This window comes from Leuciscus leuciscus, assembly GCF_965113295.1.
Source record: "Leuciscus leuciscus genome assembly, chromosome: 5".
Classification (NCBI taxonomy): Eukaryota; Metazoa; Chordata; class Actinopteri; order Cypriniformes; family Leuciscidae; genus Leuciscus; species Leuciscus leuciscus.
In genome coordinates this window covers 7,321,716-7,338,586 of record NC_138729.1, presented here as the reverse complement: position 1 = coordinate 7,338,586, position 16,871 = coordinate 7,321,716, and the positions used below count along the sequence as shown (strand labels likewise).

General features: G+C 37.4%; 1 long non-coding RNA gene across 1 annotated transcript; it reads right to left on the bottom strand.

Annotated features, from left to right (window-relative positions):
- Positions 1-586: 586 nt before the first annotated feature.
- LOC309498761 lies at positions 587-13,196 on the bottom strand. The gene is made up of 3 exons (XR_014206033.1): positions 12,686-13,196; positions 12,454-12,582; positions 587-5,350 (listed from the first exon to the last, which is right to left on the bottom strand). It is a non-coding gene; the product is annotated as an uncharacterized lncRNA (long non-coding RNA).
- Between the last annotated feature and the right edge of the window lie 3,675 nt (positions 13,197-16,871).

Below are 16,871 nucleotides of genomic sequence, written 5' to 3'. Positions count from 1 at the left end.
TGGTGTGAAAAATACTTTTTAAAAGGACAAATTTAAGTACTTTCACAAAAAAAAAAAAAAGTTGAGTACAGAGTCCCCGTGTGACATTTTCTTTTACAAACCTTTAACAATTATGAAAAAGTTAATGAAGGAGACACCATGCTACCCACTTATATATGTGGTATTTTATCTTATGTAATTATAGATTGCCAAAACTGCCATCTTTTTTGATGGCAGTTCATCCCTGGTTATGGAGTGAGCTGCAGAGTATTATAATGCTGGAAACACTCATGTCTTTAAATATATATATAAAAATCCTTTTACAGACCAACCTAAAGGAAACATTTGCATGTTTTAAGTTATTTTTGACCGGCACTCTCAGAAAAAAAAAAAAGGTACAAAAGCTATCACTGGGGATGTATTCAAAGAGTGCATATTAGTACCTCAAGGGTATATACTGATTCCAAAAGCGTACAAATCAGTACCTAAATGGTACATATTAGAACCTTTTTAAAGGGTATACCATCCTAGTGACAGCTTTTATACCTTTATTTCTGTGAATGTGTGGTCATATGCTGGATAAAATTGTATGTATATTATTGTTGTTATGTGTTTGTAAAATATTTTATGTGAAACTTTTTGTGCTGCCATTTTGGCCAGGACTCCCTGGAAGAAGAGATTTTATATCTCAATGGGACTATCCACGTAAAATAAAGGATAAATGTCGTCCAAACAATACATTTTAGTGTTGTTGTAATTGTGAGAGCCAGAAAGAATTTCAAAGTGGTGGAAATGTGCCCATCACATTATATAAAACATTCTCAGAAAGCAATTACATATTATACAGTAAATGGCAATAGAAAGTGCTTTTCAGCAGGTACAGTCAGAAACAGAGAAGGGCATGAAGTAGCGCAAAAAGTTTGCAGCAAATACACAGTAGCATCATAAGACAAGCAAAGAATCTCATACATTAATCCATCTGTGCCAGTATAGATAAGACAAAACAGTGATGTACGACAATGAAGAACGTAGTTACAGTACATGGTGAATTACTACAGTTTTAAAGACACTGACAAAATTGAGAAATGTCTCCAATCATTCAGGCATTTCATATAACCTGAGGAAAAGGCTATGGAGACACTGGAATAAATCTGAACAAACACTGCGTAATTGTTGTAAATCTGTGCAATAGTTCACACAAAAATTTATATTCTCACTATTTGCTCTTTAAAAATGTGTGAAAGAATGTTCACACTGCTATTTTCTATACCTTTAAAGTAACTGGGGATTGGGTTACATACCAAAAAGGGCAAAAAAGCACCAAAAGAACATAAATTATCCACATAACTGAAGTCATTCAATGGCTTTGTGTGAGGAACAGGCTGAAATTGGAATTGGAATTAACTGAAAATCTGCACATTGTTGCACTGAGTTTGACAACAGAAATAGCAAATATCATTGGTTCCTGCATGTTTTGCAGAATAAAAGTCATACAGGTTTAGAACAAATTAAAGGTGAGTAAATGATGACAGTTAATTTTTGGATGAAATGTTCACTGTGTGAAAAGATGGGAAGTTAAATAATACACTGAAGATTTCAATATTGCACACACACAGAGTTTAAAATCAAGAAAAATCATTAAATATTACTAAATGAATATAAACGTAACAACATAAAAAACTTGAAAAAATAAACAGGAAGAGATCTAAGGCCAGAAACATACTGCAAGTTCACAAAACACATTGAAAGTGTGCAGTGTACATACTTAAGGACCGTTCAGACGGAACGCTTTTTTCCATTCCACTGCTCTACTTTTCCATTGTTTTCTATATAAACACGAGCTAGACGGACAAGTTTGCTGTTGAGGAAAAGGTCTTCTCTCTTTGCCAAATAATCTCTGAAGTCAAGAAGTTTCAGATGCCAAAGATCAGAATTTATTGGTCCAGTCAACAAAGCCAAGATACCAGCTGATCATCTACCAATCTCAATGCCTTTAACAAGCATTTTTTCATTACTGTGGTGGTAGCAAACCTCATCAAATGGGTGGCCGTTCAAACGCCTGTGCCACATGTGTTATTATTCAGATAACTAGCTGTCAACATGTAAGCAGCTGACAATGTGCTATTGTGTTTACTAAATCAGCAAGAGTAGAGAAGATATCAAAGACCGTGGTATCATATGTGTGGCGGCTGATTCTACACATTTCACAGAACTGTTGTTCTGCCATGACAGTAGCTGACCTGAATGAACAACTCACTGTAAATATTTACAGGCCAAAGCTGTAGCAGATGGTAGTACATTGCTCTGATAAATGAACTGTTCTGCTTGAATTTAGTTCTTCGATTTCCGAAAGCTTGCTCAGCGAGAAGCAGCGTTGGAGCTCACAGGCATACAGTATGTTTCAGCTCTAAATCTTTTAAGGCTCTTTCACAGCAGTCACACTGGATATATTTCCTCAGTACAGCTTTTTTTACAGAGCATAGATCAGACAACACCATATTTTGTATTTCAAAAGCTTTTTAAACATATTACAGATTAAGATAAAATATTTATCTGCAAATGAATATATATAAATAAATAAAAATATACATCATCATTGGTACATCAATGATAAAAGAACATTTAATTTACAGTAAAGTATATTAGAATCTATCTCTCTCTCTTGTTTGTCAGTTTATGTCTTTGTCTTTGTGTCCTTGTAGCTTCAGCGGCATTTAAAGCATTATAATATTAAAACTTCCCCCACAACCATCCTCAAACTGAAGCTACAAGACCTTAGAGAGATAGAGAGCTCTGTCATCCTTGTTTGATCTCTTTTTCCTCATATACTGTATATGCAACACCTACGCACATTCACAGTCTTTATCACTTTTTTTTTTTACAAAGCAAAACGGCAAAGACATATTGCATGCATACATGGATGAATCTCACTGAGTAATATACTGTCAGAAAATGTTCAAGCTATATTTCACCCTAAGGGAAAAATATAGTGAATTTATTATATGTCAATTATTTGCAAATTATGACATAATTGTAATTTTTGGGTGAACTATCCCTTTAAGGCCCATTCACACCAATGACGATAACATAACAATAAAGATATAGTTCTAAAATCATTCTAAATGTAGAATAGCAGAGTCCACACCACAAACAACTATAACGATAACGACTAAGGAATCTTTCAAAGCTTCTTTTTTTTTTTTTTTAGCTGATGAAAGATAAAAACATTGACAGCCAATCAGAATCCATCCTGTTTTAAAGAGCTTGAGCATTTAAAGTGACAACAATAATATAGTTATTGTTATAGTTATCGTTCTTGGTGTGAATGGGACTTTAAAGTATACAGGTCTTTATTGCTACCTTTCTGCCAGTGATGGTGAGCTGAATTTACATGTGGGATAGCAAACAAAAACCATCTCTCTGTGGAGCAAGTGGTGGTTTGAGTTGGGTTAGGGTTCTGCTCTCCTATTGGTTTTTGATTTGACGGTTGTCGTAGGAGAAGACAGACTGCAGAATTCCGTCAAATTTGGTCAAATTTGATTGCAATGGTCATTAATCGGATGTCATGTCAAACTAGCGATCAAAGACTACAGATTTAAGGTTTTATAAAATTTGTCTCAGATGGCTAAATTGTGGCCAACATCGTACAGTGTGCATCCGGCTTTAGTCAGTTTTGTTCTCAGGGACAGCTAACAATTCTAAAAAAGCATGAATGAAAATATGATTATATGTCACAAATAAAAGGACATCTGCTATGACGGACAAAGAAGAAGAAAAGGTTTGTGTTCTGCTGCTCTGTGCTGCTAAAATTAATGTAATTAATTCAAATGTTGCTAAAATTTATTTTTCTTTTGCTACATTGAAAATGATTCCCCCCCCCCCCTCTTGTTCAGTTTTTTTTTTTTTTGAATTAAAATGAGCTAACACAATTGAACTTAATTGAATTGTGTTCAATCCATCTAATATATTTAAAAGTGAATTTTGCATAATTAATTTGTGTTAAAACGACATGAATCATTTTTGTTGACATAACTAACTGGGCTGCGTTTCTCAATAAGACTATTGATCGAAGAACAATTCCCACCAATGGTCTCTACGATCAACTTTTGAGAAACGCAGCCCTGGGCAGTGGATAGTTCCCACTTCCCGGCATGCTTTGCAAGGGACTGCATTAGGAGAGTAAATATAAGGATACATGTTATTTTATGTGTTTATCAGTAAAGGGAAAGATGTAGGTAGTTTATGTTTAATGTTTAGTTATGTTGGACATTTAGAGGAGTTTCTGTTATTAAATCTTCTGGTTACCGTTGTGCTGAAGAGTAGTGTTTGTTCTTAGTCTGTGGGCACTCGCTGTTCTCATAACAGAACTGATACCTGTCTTATCTCAATGGTTCATTATATACACTGTGATGATTCTTGTTTGGTATTGAGCCTCAGTAACTTAATTAATATATGAGGTTGCATGGACCAACATAAAAAAACCCTCTAGTTTGACTAATGTGTTGAAGTTAAGTTAAACTTACTAGAGTAAATTAATTTGACCTAAAACAACTAAATTGAATTGACCCAACTAAACTGATTAATTTTGAATGAACTAAATAAAATTGTGTGTGAAAATGTCTTAATACATTTGATATGTTTTGTTTTTGTTTTAAATGATTAAGATAAATCTGGTTATACTGTATCTTCTGACAGTAATGCTTCACTATAACCTTGTTTTTTTAGGTTGGTTGAATTCAGTTATAATCAGTAATCTTCATTTTTTTCATTGCAACAAAACCAGTTATTTTAGATGTTACCACATAAAGTACATTTTCTAAGTTGAACTGACAAAAAAAAAATCAGTGTACAACAGGGGAGCCAGTTCTCTTCAAACAATGTCAACAAACATTAACAACAAAAAACGTTTACGCTTACTGATGTGGTGGACCTAGACTGTGTTTATTGTAAGGAAAAGAACAAAGAACAGATTGTGTCATGATAACAGTGAAATACATTTGCCAAGTACAAGAGCAATTGGCAGTGGCAGTGTTTGTTTGAACTGAATTTAATTCATGCTAATTTAACGAAAAATGCTTGTATCAGCATAGGATGGCTTTAACTATTGTACAGTAAAAATATATTTTTCCATATGAGATGAGATTCATCCATATACACACTCATATTCACATACTCTACTCATAACTGGACAAATAGAACAGAATTACAATATTACATTTGAGATAATAAATTAATATACTCCAATAGCATTTGTTTTGCAATCATATATTTTGTCAAACACACACCAAAAACAGACCTTCCACACACGTAACTGGCAAATGAGGGTTGGATGAGATCAGTCAGCAGAATATATGGATACTTCGCTCCCATCCTGAGAAAGGGAAAGAGAAAGAGGGATGCTAAACCAGGCACACTCTCAGTCAATTAGCTTTCATGCGCTGGAGAGAACCAAGGGCAGTTCCATTAGCTCAGAAGCACTTATATCCCCAACAAACACATGCCACCCACTCTCCTATAACAACACGCTGGTTTGAATATTCAATTCACACAGGCTCACCTTAATTAAGCATTTCATTAGCACATAAGACGCTGAGTGATTCAGTATGATACAGGGGTACACCTGTGTTCCTAATGCCTGTCAGATTAAGAATGCTGCGTAATAACAAACCAGAGTATCATGTTTTGCACGGTTTGCTTCAAACCTTATTAGTGATTGGTTTAATACTTGTTGTTCATATAATGCCACCTGTGAAATATACAATTGTTTCTCTAAAGAGCTATTTTTCTGATCACTTTCAATGATGTAACCTAGTCAGGTTGACATGATTCATACTGATGAATATCATTTTACTTGAATAAAAAAAGTTCATGCATCTATGATTTAAGAATGAGTGCTTAATCTGTACTAAAAAGATTTGTGTTTAGTAGAAAAGACAGAAATAACACAAAGTATTCTGTTGCGCTGAGAGTTTGTTAATACAAATAATTAAAAAAGCACAAAACCACAAATTGCGTTTGAACACAAGAGGTTCATTCAGACATTATTTCCAACACCACAGAGTGCTTCCTTGCACATATTCTGGATAATGTTCAGGTTCTCAAAATGATTTTGGACTCCCAAGAGTATGCTTGCATTGAACAGAGAAAATGCAACAGTCATCTCAGATCAGCATACAATCATCTAATATTAGTGACTCAATATCGGACCAAAAAGCCCCAGGAGGTCAGACTCGGCTTTTGACTTGCTTAGGTGGGGACATTTAATATTCAACAATATTATTGATCTGCCTGCATTTGACACCATTATATGAGAACTGAACTGAGCTAGACGATGACATCACTGTTTTCTCTCTCTCTCTCTCTCTCTCTCTCTCTCTCTCTCTCTCTCTCTCTCTATATATATATATATATAAAAATGAACAACTAATTTATTTATTTTCTTACAACAAAAATGAACCAACACTGAACTATGACGCTATTTTTGTTGCATTATTTTCCTGTTATCACTGTAAAGCGGCTTTGAAACTATCTGTATGTAAAAAGAGCTATATAAATAAAGGTGACTTGACTTATAGCCATGAGCATTATTTGGTCTGTTTCGGGGACATTTGAACTCATTTAACTGGTCTGTCCTGTCCTATAGCATACATCTCTGGATGGGCACTAGTTTGACCCTGTGGATTTGTTTTTGACGTATCTCTCTTATGGAGCATGACCAATAGGCTCTATGCCCGATCACTTCCGCGTTTTGTCTCAGCCCGCCCAGTTACATCCGGTGCTGCGTCGGACGCCGTTTTTGCATTAGGTGGAGATAATGGCAAATTACACTCTCTGTTTACAAGAACTTCCAGCGATTAACGTGAATGATGTTAACAATATTGTGAGGCAGTTAGCTGTCACACCTATGAGTAAGAAAGAAAAGGGCTTTAAATTATATATTTCGAGCTACATCGACAACTTTGAGGGTGAGTATTCTCTCATATCATGCAAAATCCGACTAGCGAATCGGTTTCTAAAATCATTGTCTCCGTTTCTCAGAAAATGAATTTTATTAAAGTTTTGCCGCTAGTACACTTCGCTATAGAACGCGCTATGCGGAAGTAAAGACGCTGGCTGAGATTCTGCCGGAAATGCGTCAGCAGCATTCGTGCATAGAGCGTATTTCTCCTAAATGCAATTTGCATACTTCTTAGTGAGTTGGGGATTTTTTGAGATATTATTTTTGAAACCATAAAATCTTTACATTTCATACTTGCAAATTATGTAATGCCAAAAAAAGTGCAAATCCTGCAGCCGATTCAAAAGATTGCATGGATCACAGTGCTGATACAAAACACTGAAACAAACACTAACCCCTGACCCTACCTTAGTATAGCATTGGTAGCATATCCTAATAGATAGCATTATGGTTTGTGTATCGATCAGATGCATCCATGATTTTGATATGAGCTATTTTGACAGGTGACTGAGTTGACTGATAAATCCTCTCACTGGAAGTATAAGTCATCCGGGTACGTTTTGCCTACTGATACTGTGAATACTCTTTTTACATATTGTTTTACATAAAAAAACTGTAGACAGAAAGTCCCTAGATGACCTATTACTTCCGCCGAGATTCTGGAGTACGCATTCGATGGACACTTTATTATCCCATGAGGCAAGGAGAGGAGTCGTGAATGCAAATGTAAGAGATGCAACTGACGCCGTAGGTCACATGACAAAGCCAACATGTAGTAGGCTACATCTGGATTGCATTCATACTACACACATTCATACTGTGATGGGCAACATCGAAACTATGATTGTATGCTTGAGCATTCTGTGCTTTTTAGGGTCACATCTTGTGACATCATGTCCTGTTTTTGGTTAGTTTACATGTATTTGGTCCGTGTTGTTCCCTGTTTCCTGTGCTTTTGGATTCTGTTCTTGTTTTTCCCCTAAAAAGCTGTGTTTAGATAGCCTATCATTAGTTGATGTTACACTAGTCTGCATTTAAAACATACTTTTGTAATAGTCGCAAAGCAAGTTCATAATTAAATGTAGGCCTAAAGTCCTACTCAGAGAGTATGCAAATTTGTGATCATATATCTGGTCAATCTTTTAGAACATCTTTTCTAGATTTCACCCAGAATTTATTTTTAGTTTTGTCACCCTCTTTGTAAAGACATTGCGTTAACTGAACTAACCACAGCAGAAGTTAAAAAAAATTACAACTCTTTGAATGTGTCCCTCTCAGCCAATAGAAAAAAAGAATAGGCAAATAATTACATAGCCTACTGAAATCTATCTTTAAGAAGATGCATTAAAATAGGCATCGGTTTTTGAAAACCTGAGTTTCTGCTTTTTAAATATCAATGTAAAAAAAATATGTTTACCATCAAACACTCGATATAGCTACTGTACATCTCATTGGTTCTCACTAAATCAGTTCATGTAGCCTACATTAAAGTATATGCAACGATCAAAACAATTTCACAGCAATGCATTAGTAGGAGGATATACCAATCGTTGTTAAAATTACATATTAACAAGTTAAAGAAATGTCAAAAATCGGTGTCAGTTAAATTATCGGTTATTTAAAACGATAACGAGGCGTCTGGATCCACATCATCAGACAGCGCGTAACTCTACCTCAGGAAACATCTCCGTTTGCCCCGCGCTCTCCACGTCTGACGGTAACGGGGCGATTGTGTGTTTCATCCGGTAAAGCATCACAATCATTAAGGCCAGAAGAAACAGCAGCAAACACACAAAAAGTCCAAGATATGTGGAAAAACTCGGCAGTCTGGGGTCCGGACGTCCTATGTGCGCCACGGTGGTGGTCCAAATGGGTTCCTCGGTTGACCCATTTTGCAAAAGTCTAGGCAAATCGTCAGGTGTAGGCGTGAAAAAGTTCCTCCAAATGATTCGCTCGTCTATCATGTTGAAAGAAAAAATATAGTCCGTTTAGGGTTGCTATAAACGTATAGCCTACTGAAATCAATTCGGAACTATTTCCAGTTACTGCCTTCCCATGTTGGTGTAGCAAAAATGCAATTCAGCATAACTTGCAGATGTCGATAGCATCATCCGAGTATCCAGGAAGAAAAGACAGATGTGTGTGTGGTCGCGTCGTGAGTGAAAGAAGCGTCTGTTTGTCGCGAGAGAGTGGCAGCGCCTATCTTCACAGCAAACGCGATTTATAAGCACAAAAACATGATCGCTTCCACGCAATTTCAGTTTGCTTCCCCTTAACCATGACAAGTAAATCAACTGTCGTTTTTAAACCGCGCCTTTCTCTGGTTGTCTCACAAACGTTTAACAGTTATGAAGACACGACACCGTTTGATGTAAATGCCAGTAATGACCTTGCGCCTGTTGGTGATACCGCAGGCTTGTTAAAGGCTATGCATCTTAAATAAAGACAGCCTATGTCTCTCATCTGTCAAATCCTCAAATCGACTGAATCACACCGATACATACGGCTAAATATCAACGTCTTCAAGCTGTCCTTGACCCTCGGCTGTTTAGCGATCTATTAATAAAAGAGTGTGCTCATACACTAATGTGAATCCCTCGAGACTGTTGCTTTCTAATAGCAATCGTCTCCTAAATCGCTTTCCATCCTATGACATGTTTCATGCACAGTTCCAACTTTTAATTATAAATCTTTAAACAATGAATTATTTAATCCAACACAACATTATCGAAGAGGATCAATAAACACAACAATAAGTTTTCGTGGTGATTTTATGGATGGATGATCTAGATGCAATGTAGATGTCAGCTTACATTCGAAATTCCCTTCTGGGTTTCTTTTATGGCATTTCTTTCAAACTCATAACATAGAGGATTTAATCAAATCCACTGTAGGCTTGCATGGTGAGTGTAGGCAGAAGAGAATATTTCTTTAAGAAAATATGACTGGTTTCTTATTATTGCCTCCCCAGAAAAAAGCACCTGCTATCAATTATACCCCCAAATGCAATCGTTTTCCATCAACTGTGAACATCAACTTTTATATCCATAAAAAAAATGTAAAAAAATTATGAAATGTCCTGTCCACCTTGTTCAGCTCAAGCAAAAATGTCATTTTGTATGATGGCATACAATTCCAATTGAAAAGCGATGCATGATTAGATTGTGTAGTGTAATATTAAATGTTGGTTTTGTTTCCCTAAAATAACCATCTTTATATGTTTTTTAGGTTACACGATGGTGTATATTGTAACGGTACTGTGAATGGATGATGCAAGGGATATTTGAAAGGGTGATCTTTTCTAGCGGGTTTATTCCACAAAACACCAGATTCCAAAAGGCGACACAAACATATTGTTAACAGTTTGTGTTAAAACAAAGACAATAACTAACCAACTGAGACATTTTATATAGCCTACTACTTTTAAACTATGCTATATATATATATATGCATACTCTCTCTGTGTGTGTGTGTGTGTGTGTGTGTGTGTGTGTGTGTGTGTGTGTGTGTGTGTGTGTGTGTGTGTGTGTGTGTGTGTGTGTGTGTGTGTGTGTGTTCTGGGTGGTTGCTAGGGTACTGCAAATTGATTTGTATTGTGTTTTAGGTGATTAATAGGTGTTTGCTTCCACATGGGTCTGGTCAATATAGCAGTAGCCTATATGAAACATTTTACTCATTTATTTATACTCAATTCTGGTTAGCCAACTTGCTCTAGACCCTTTATTACCTCTGGAATAATAAGGCCATCCCCCCAACCAACATGCACATACAGTAAATATGCACCTCTTGGATCATTTCCAATTTTTACCCCTATAACTACAACCCTGACGTGCATAGCACAACATTTATTGCCTTAGCAAGCACCATTAATTACAGTATATACAGACACATATGTGACAGACTTGTATGAGAGTAGATAGATGAACTGTGAAAGACTGTGGAATGGCAATTATGCTAACAAGTCAGACCTGGAGACAGGATGAGGAACAGGGATGCGGATAGGCAGATGGCAGGGCAAGCAAGGACTGTCCAGTTCAGACATGAATGCAGCATCTATTTGCATATATATGTGTGTTTGTGTGCATGCATGCTGATATATATGTACAAGTGTTGTTATTTAAACGTGTGTGTGTGTTTGTGTGTGTGTGTGTGTGTGTGTGTGTGTGTGTGTGTGTGTGTGTGTGTGTGTGTGTGTGTGTGTGTGTGTGTGTGTGTGTGTGTGTGTGTGTGTGTGTGTGTTTGCACTTCTTATGATGCTCTGTTCCGGTGCTCAGCATGGGATCTTAAAAAGGCTCATTCTGTCTCTCTTTATAAATCATATGCTATGATTTCCTCCTCCAAAAGCTTTTCCTATCTCTTTCTTTTTTCTTCTTACCAGACACTCCCATATCTCTTTCTGACATGCCATGGTATCAGCAAAGGGCAGAGCTAATTAAGGCTGGATGAAGTTCACATGGTTTGTATCATTCATGACTGAAGATTTCTGAAGACGCTGACCTATTTTGCACCATGCACTATTTTATGTGGATGATCAATCTTTGTTTTAAACCAAATATTCATGTTACAAACCTATTCAATTTTAGAAAAATGCAGGTCCACAGGAACATTGGTAACACGCTTTAAGGTCAGAAGAGAATCTACAGTATGTGTAATTCTGCCGCAGTGCACTTACAAGTCTGACACCAGTGTTGTATTTTTAGCACCTACATAAGAGTCACTTGGAGACCCAGAGACACATAAAAAGCTCTTTCTTGGGAGAAGGGTTTGGTTAATTCATAGCTCTCAAAATTGCGTTTTACCCATTTTTAAATATGGCACCTAACTAACGGTTACGAGACATGCAAGACCCAATGATGTTTGACTTCGAACCTTCATGCACAAAGTTTGCTGTTGAAGTGCTACTGAGATTTTTATTTCTAATGCTATCTTTGAATGTCCATTTTCATATAGACAATTCCTCACAAGGATGGTACACAGAAAAATGTAAATACTGTCATCATTTATTCCCCCTCATGTTGTTCCAAAACTTTTTTCCCTCTGCAAAACATAGCAAACACTTTATAATACTGCTAAGGTCATGGCAATCATGTACTGAATTAATACTATAATTAAACATAAAAGACAAGAAACAAATCATGAAGCAATCAAGGGCTAACCTTAACTACCACTTTTAATCACAATTAAATTATGTTTAGTCCTGTTTTGTCATTAGTTTTGGTTTTACCTGTCTGCTCACCTGTTACCTTGCTTGTTAGTCTCTTTGGTTACAGATTAAGTTCAGCTGTTAATCATTATGTTTCCCTGTGTATTTATGCTCCCTGTTCATTTCAGTTAATTTGTTCGTATTCGTCAATATTTGCGTGGTTGTATCTCCTGGGTTCTCCTGTTACCTCTGAAGTGTATTATTAAAGACTGTTTAATTTGATATTCCTCATTGTGCGATTTGTCTACCACACCCATGAGTGACAGAACTATGCACTCTCAGAACGAGTAAAATTTAAAAGAAATGGACTTGCCGGCAATTCAGCTGATTTTTAATGGAGCAGGAGCAGCAGAGCCTTGAGGACAACACCCCTGGATTCCTTCATCTGGCAAGGCTCACAAACTTTCTGGATCGCTCCCTGTGCACCTTCTATTATACAAGCCTGAACGAACACACAAAGGGTAGCCTGCCCGTTAACGGTCCTCAGGGATCTTTCATAGAATACGTGTAGTGGGTGCTGGTGAACTGCGATTTTTGCCACTTACCATCAGTCTCGTAGAGGGCGAAGTCACCAGCCAGGCTCCTAATCCAGAGCCCAGCCTGCCATCAGCAAGCTGCATGGAGCATTTGCCAGAGCCCACCGCAGATGGAGGAATGGAGCCTGTCGTGAGGAACGAGCCGGAGCCTGCTTGCTTGACATCACCCAGAGCCAGAGCCAGAGCCTCAACGATCGTCTGACCAAGGGCCGGTTGCATAAACTGCTAAGACTAGTTTTACAAGTAAAAAAAATATATCTTTAAGACTGTTCACTGTTTTACATAAAAACGTAGATTAGCGTAATTTGATACCGAAAAGTAAGTCTGACTGCCCCTGACTAACTGCTAGTGGGTCACACTAGAACTTAAGACACTATCTTAACATAATAGCTATGTTTATGCAACTGGCCCCAGGTGTGTGAGCCGGCAACACTGTGCGAGCCGGCAACACTGTGCACCATTGTGGGAGTCCTCCTAGAGTTCAAGGGTATTGAGTGGAGCCCCGCCCACACTCCCACCACAGAGTGTAAGCTATCGCTGGATTCTGTAGACTTTGGACTGTTGTCAGGTCGATGAGGATGTTTTTTAAGAGGATGTTCCCCGTGGCCGGTTGCATAAACTGCTTAGACTAGTCTTAAAAGTTAGTCATTTAATTTTATTCTTCAAGACTAGTCCTATAACTTTTTAAAGACAATTACATAAAAAGGTAGATTGGTCTAATTTGAACTGTAAAAGTAAGACTGATAACCGCTTATATAACTGCTAGTTGGTCAAACTATTTCTTAAAGTTTATGCAACTGGCCCCCGCCGGTCTCTCCCGTCTCCGCTGGTCCCTCCCAGCTTCAAGCCTCCTGTGTCTCCTAAGATCTCTCTCAGCCTCCCTCCCACATCCTCTTCAAATACAGCTAGTTCCTCTGCCCAGTCGCCGTTGTCTCCCGTCGACCCCTTGATTCCTCCTGTACCTCCCCTCTGTGACATGGATCAACGTCTGGGTGTCCGGCATCCAGCTTCTCCTGGACGAATGCATCCCTTGTCTCGCCTCCAACTGCTGATCTTGTCACTCCACCTCGGCCCATCATCTAGGCTCCTCCGCCTTGGCCCCTCTGCCTTGGCTCCACCTTGAACCATTGGGCTTACGGCTCCACCAGGCTCCCTCGACCCACCGGCTCCACCTCGGTTGGACGTCGCCTAACCTACACCATGACATTGTGACACCACTGGAGTCATATGGATTCAACTTTACATGTTAGTACAATATTTAGGGCTAATCTAAATCAAACAGGCTCTATAAGAATGAGAAATGTTTGACTTTGAATTAGATTGAAATAAATTAATAGAGTCATAATTTAAACTTTTGCAATCTGCTCATCCAAATAAATATCATTGACTGAGGATTAGATTGCCATTATTTACCTGTCACAACACAGAAGGAGACAGATAGGTGTTAAGGTGCAAACAGTGTTTATTAAAGCAGAGTGGTGGTGAAACAGCGGGAACCAGACGATGTTGAGAGGATGGTGACTCGCTGAATGATGGTGGTGACTTAGCTGGCGATGACTGAATACTCTGTGCAGATGACGAGTGAACATGGAGACAGGAGATCGAGATCAGGATCAGGATCAGGATCAGGATCAGGATCAGGATCAGGATCAGGATCAGGATCAGGATCAGGATCAGGATCAGGATCAGGATCAGGATCAGGATGACGGACTGAAGACTTGATGAGACGATCACAGGTAAGTAGAATAGTAAGGAGTCTGACGGTAACTGCGACGGGACCAGACAATGAGTGGAAGGTGAACTGTGAATATATAGGCTGTGTTGATGAGGGAGTGCAGGTGCAGCGAGTCAGTAATCTGGTGATTGTGAATGAGTGGGCAGGTCCTGGTGATTGGGTGATGATCGGGGCTGTGACGGTGTGGCTGACTTTGTGACATTACCCTCATTATTAACCATATAAATACTATATAATAAACAAATAACTGCCACCAGCAATTTAATCTCTACCTATGTTGTGTGATTATCTTTCTCTTCAAACTTACCCTACTGTGGCTTATACCTGTCACGGTTATGGAATTTTATTTTCTGTTTTATTTATCTACATCACAGATTATTTCTATGGTTACGTATAATTATCACCTGTCAGTCATTATGTTCGTATTGTATTTATACTCACTGTTATGTTCACCTTTGTCGGTTCTAGTTTCAGTTTATGTGGTTTGCATTTTCTCCTACTGTTCGATATCTCTTGTGTGTTTGTTATTCTAAATAAAGACTGAGTTTTTGATCTCTATCGCTGTGCGCACTGCAGACCACCGTTACAATCCCCTGCTAAAAATTGTAAATTTAAATTTAAATCTAAAAACAATGTTCAATGTTCTGTGTATCATTACAGTTTACTGCAAGACAAAGGTTCCTTAATAGCCTATTTTATTTTTTAATTTATATAATTATGGACATACTTGTAAAGACACACATAAGGCATGTTTGCATGTAAAATATGACCTTTTCTCTAGATATCAAATGAGAAATCCTAATTAGCTAATGCTAATCGAAAAATTAAAAATACAGTTAATTGCTGTACATAACATCGTACAAATTCCCATTAGTATGAACATATAAACATGTCTTTAATTAATCATTTAGTAAAGCAAAAACACCTAACATTTAAAGAAAGAAAAGTAGCTATAGCTAAACATTATAAATGAACAATAAAAATCACAAAAGGTTTTAGATCAAATTATAGGTAATTATTGGTCTTTTTTTTAGACAGATCTATAATGGCAAATTATAAAGCCAATAGTTTCGGTCATTAATTATGATTGGCCACGTTTTATATACTCTATAAACACACCTCATGACATCTGTAAAACGGGTTGTTCCGTTCCTTGATTCTGATTGGTTGAGCCTTGTTCAAAGCTGTTGTAAATTACTCTACAAACAACAACTGTTATAAATATTAAAATAAATATTTTTATGGACTAACTGTTTTATAAAATCAATAAACCCCTTGATGCTGGTTTACCAATGCCCCTAAAAATGCCCCTTAAATTTGCTCTTCTAAATTCACTGTAAACCACGGCTATAAGGGGTTTATTCCTTTATTACTGCGCCTCTGGGTCTGTTATGTGTTGCTTGGCAACCATTCTGCTAAAAATTGCTGAAGAATTGTTGAGTGGTAGAACTTTTGCTTGGTAGAAATACTATTATTTATCAACAAATGATGTATGCTTATTTATGTAGTAACCATTTTATAAAATCAATAAGCCCAGTGAAGCCGTACAGTGATTTTAGAACAGAACAGCTAAGCTTAATCTTTGATTGACTGAATGTCTGTGATTTCAAACTCTAAATATCAAGCATATAGGCCTTTACTGCTCCCTACCTAATGTCTGTCTGTACAGCTTGTATAATAACCTTCAAACTCAAAGCTTTTTTAACTTTTTTTTTTTTTGTACTTTCTGGCGAGGCTTTGTCAAGCAGCATTCAAGGTTGAAAAACTATTCAGTGTCAACTAGAAATGGAAAAATGTTTTCTAGTTGACACTGATTTGATATGTAATGTTTTTGACATTTCTATCAAAAAAGGCATCTTATATAATGTATCTTAATTATAGTCTTTTTTTTAAGGAATTATTGAAAGTCGGCGTGAAACTGAAATTGTGATGAATTGGAGCTGTCTGCTCTCTAATCTCTAATCTCTAACATTGATCGGACGGAGCAGCAGCGAGTCAAGATGAACACATCTGGCTGTCTGAAATCACCCCCTATAGCCTTAAACAGGGCACTATTTGAGAGTACGGCCATTTGTAGTTGTGTCCGAAACATAGTGGACGTTATTGAGTGCACTCATTGAATCCTGTAATGCACCACAATAAAGAGTGTATAACTGATGTTGTCCATCCATTTTCCTATCTGCTGGTAGAACGTAATATCATACAGGAATAAATTCCTTTTAAATTGTTTGATTAAGGTTTATACAAGCTAGTTTCCATGACAGAGTTCAAGATAAATCTTTGATTTATTACTGGAGCTGCCAGTTTGCTAAGTTTCAAATGATTGTTAAACAGCAAGCACAAACTATGCAAAAGCGGCAGCCCTTCCGGCACAGTGTCCAAATTCACTCGTTTTTATTCACTCCTTCAACTGGAGTAGGCCTAATGTAGGGAATAGTGAATAGGGTATAGGGCGGTTTC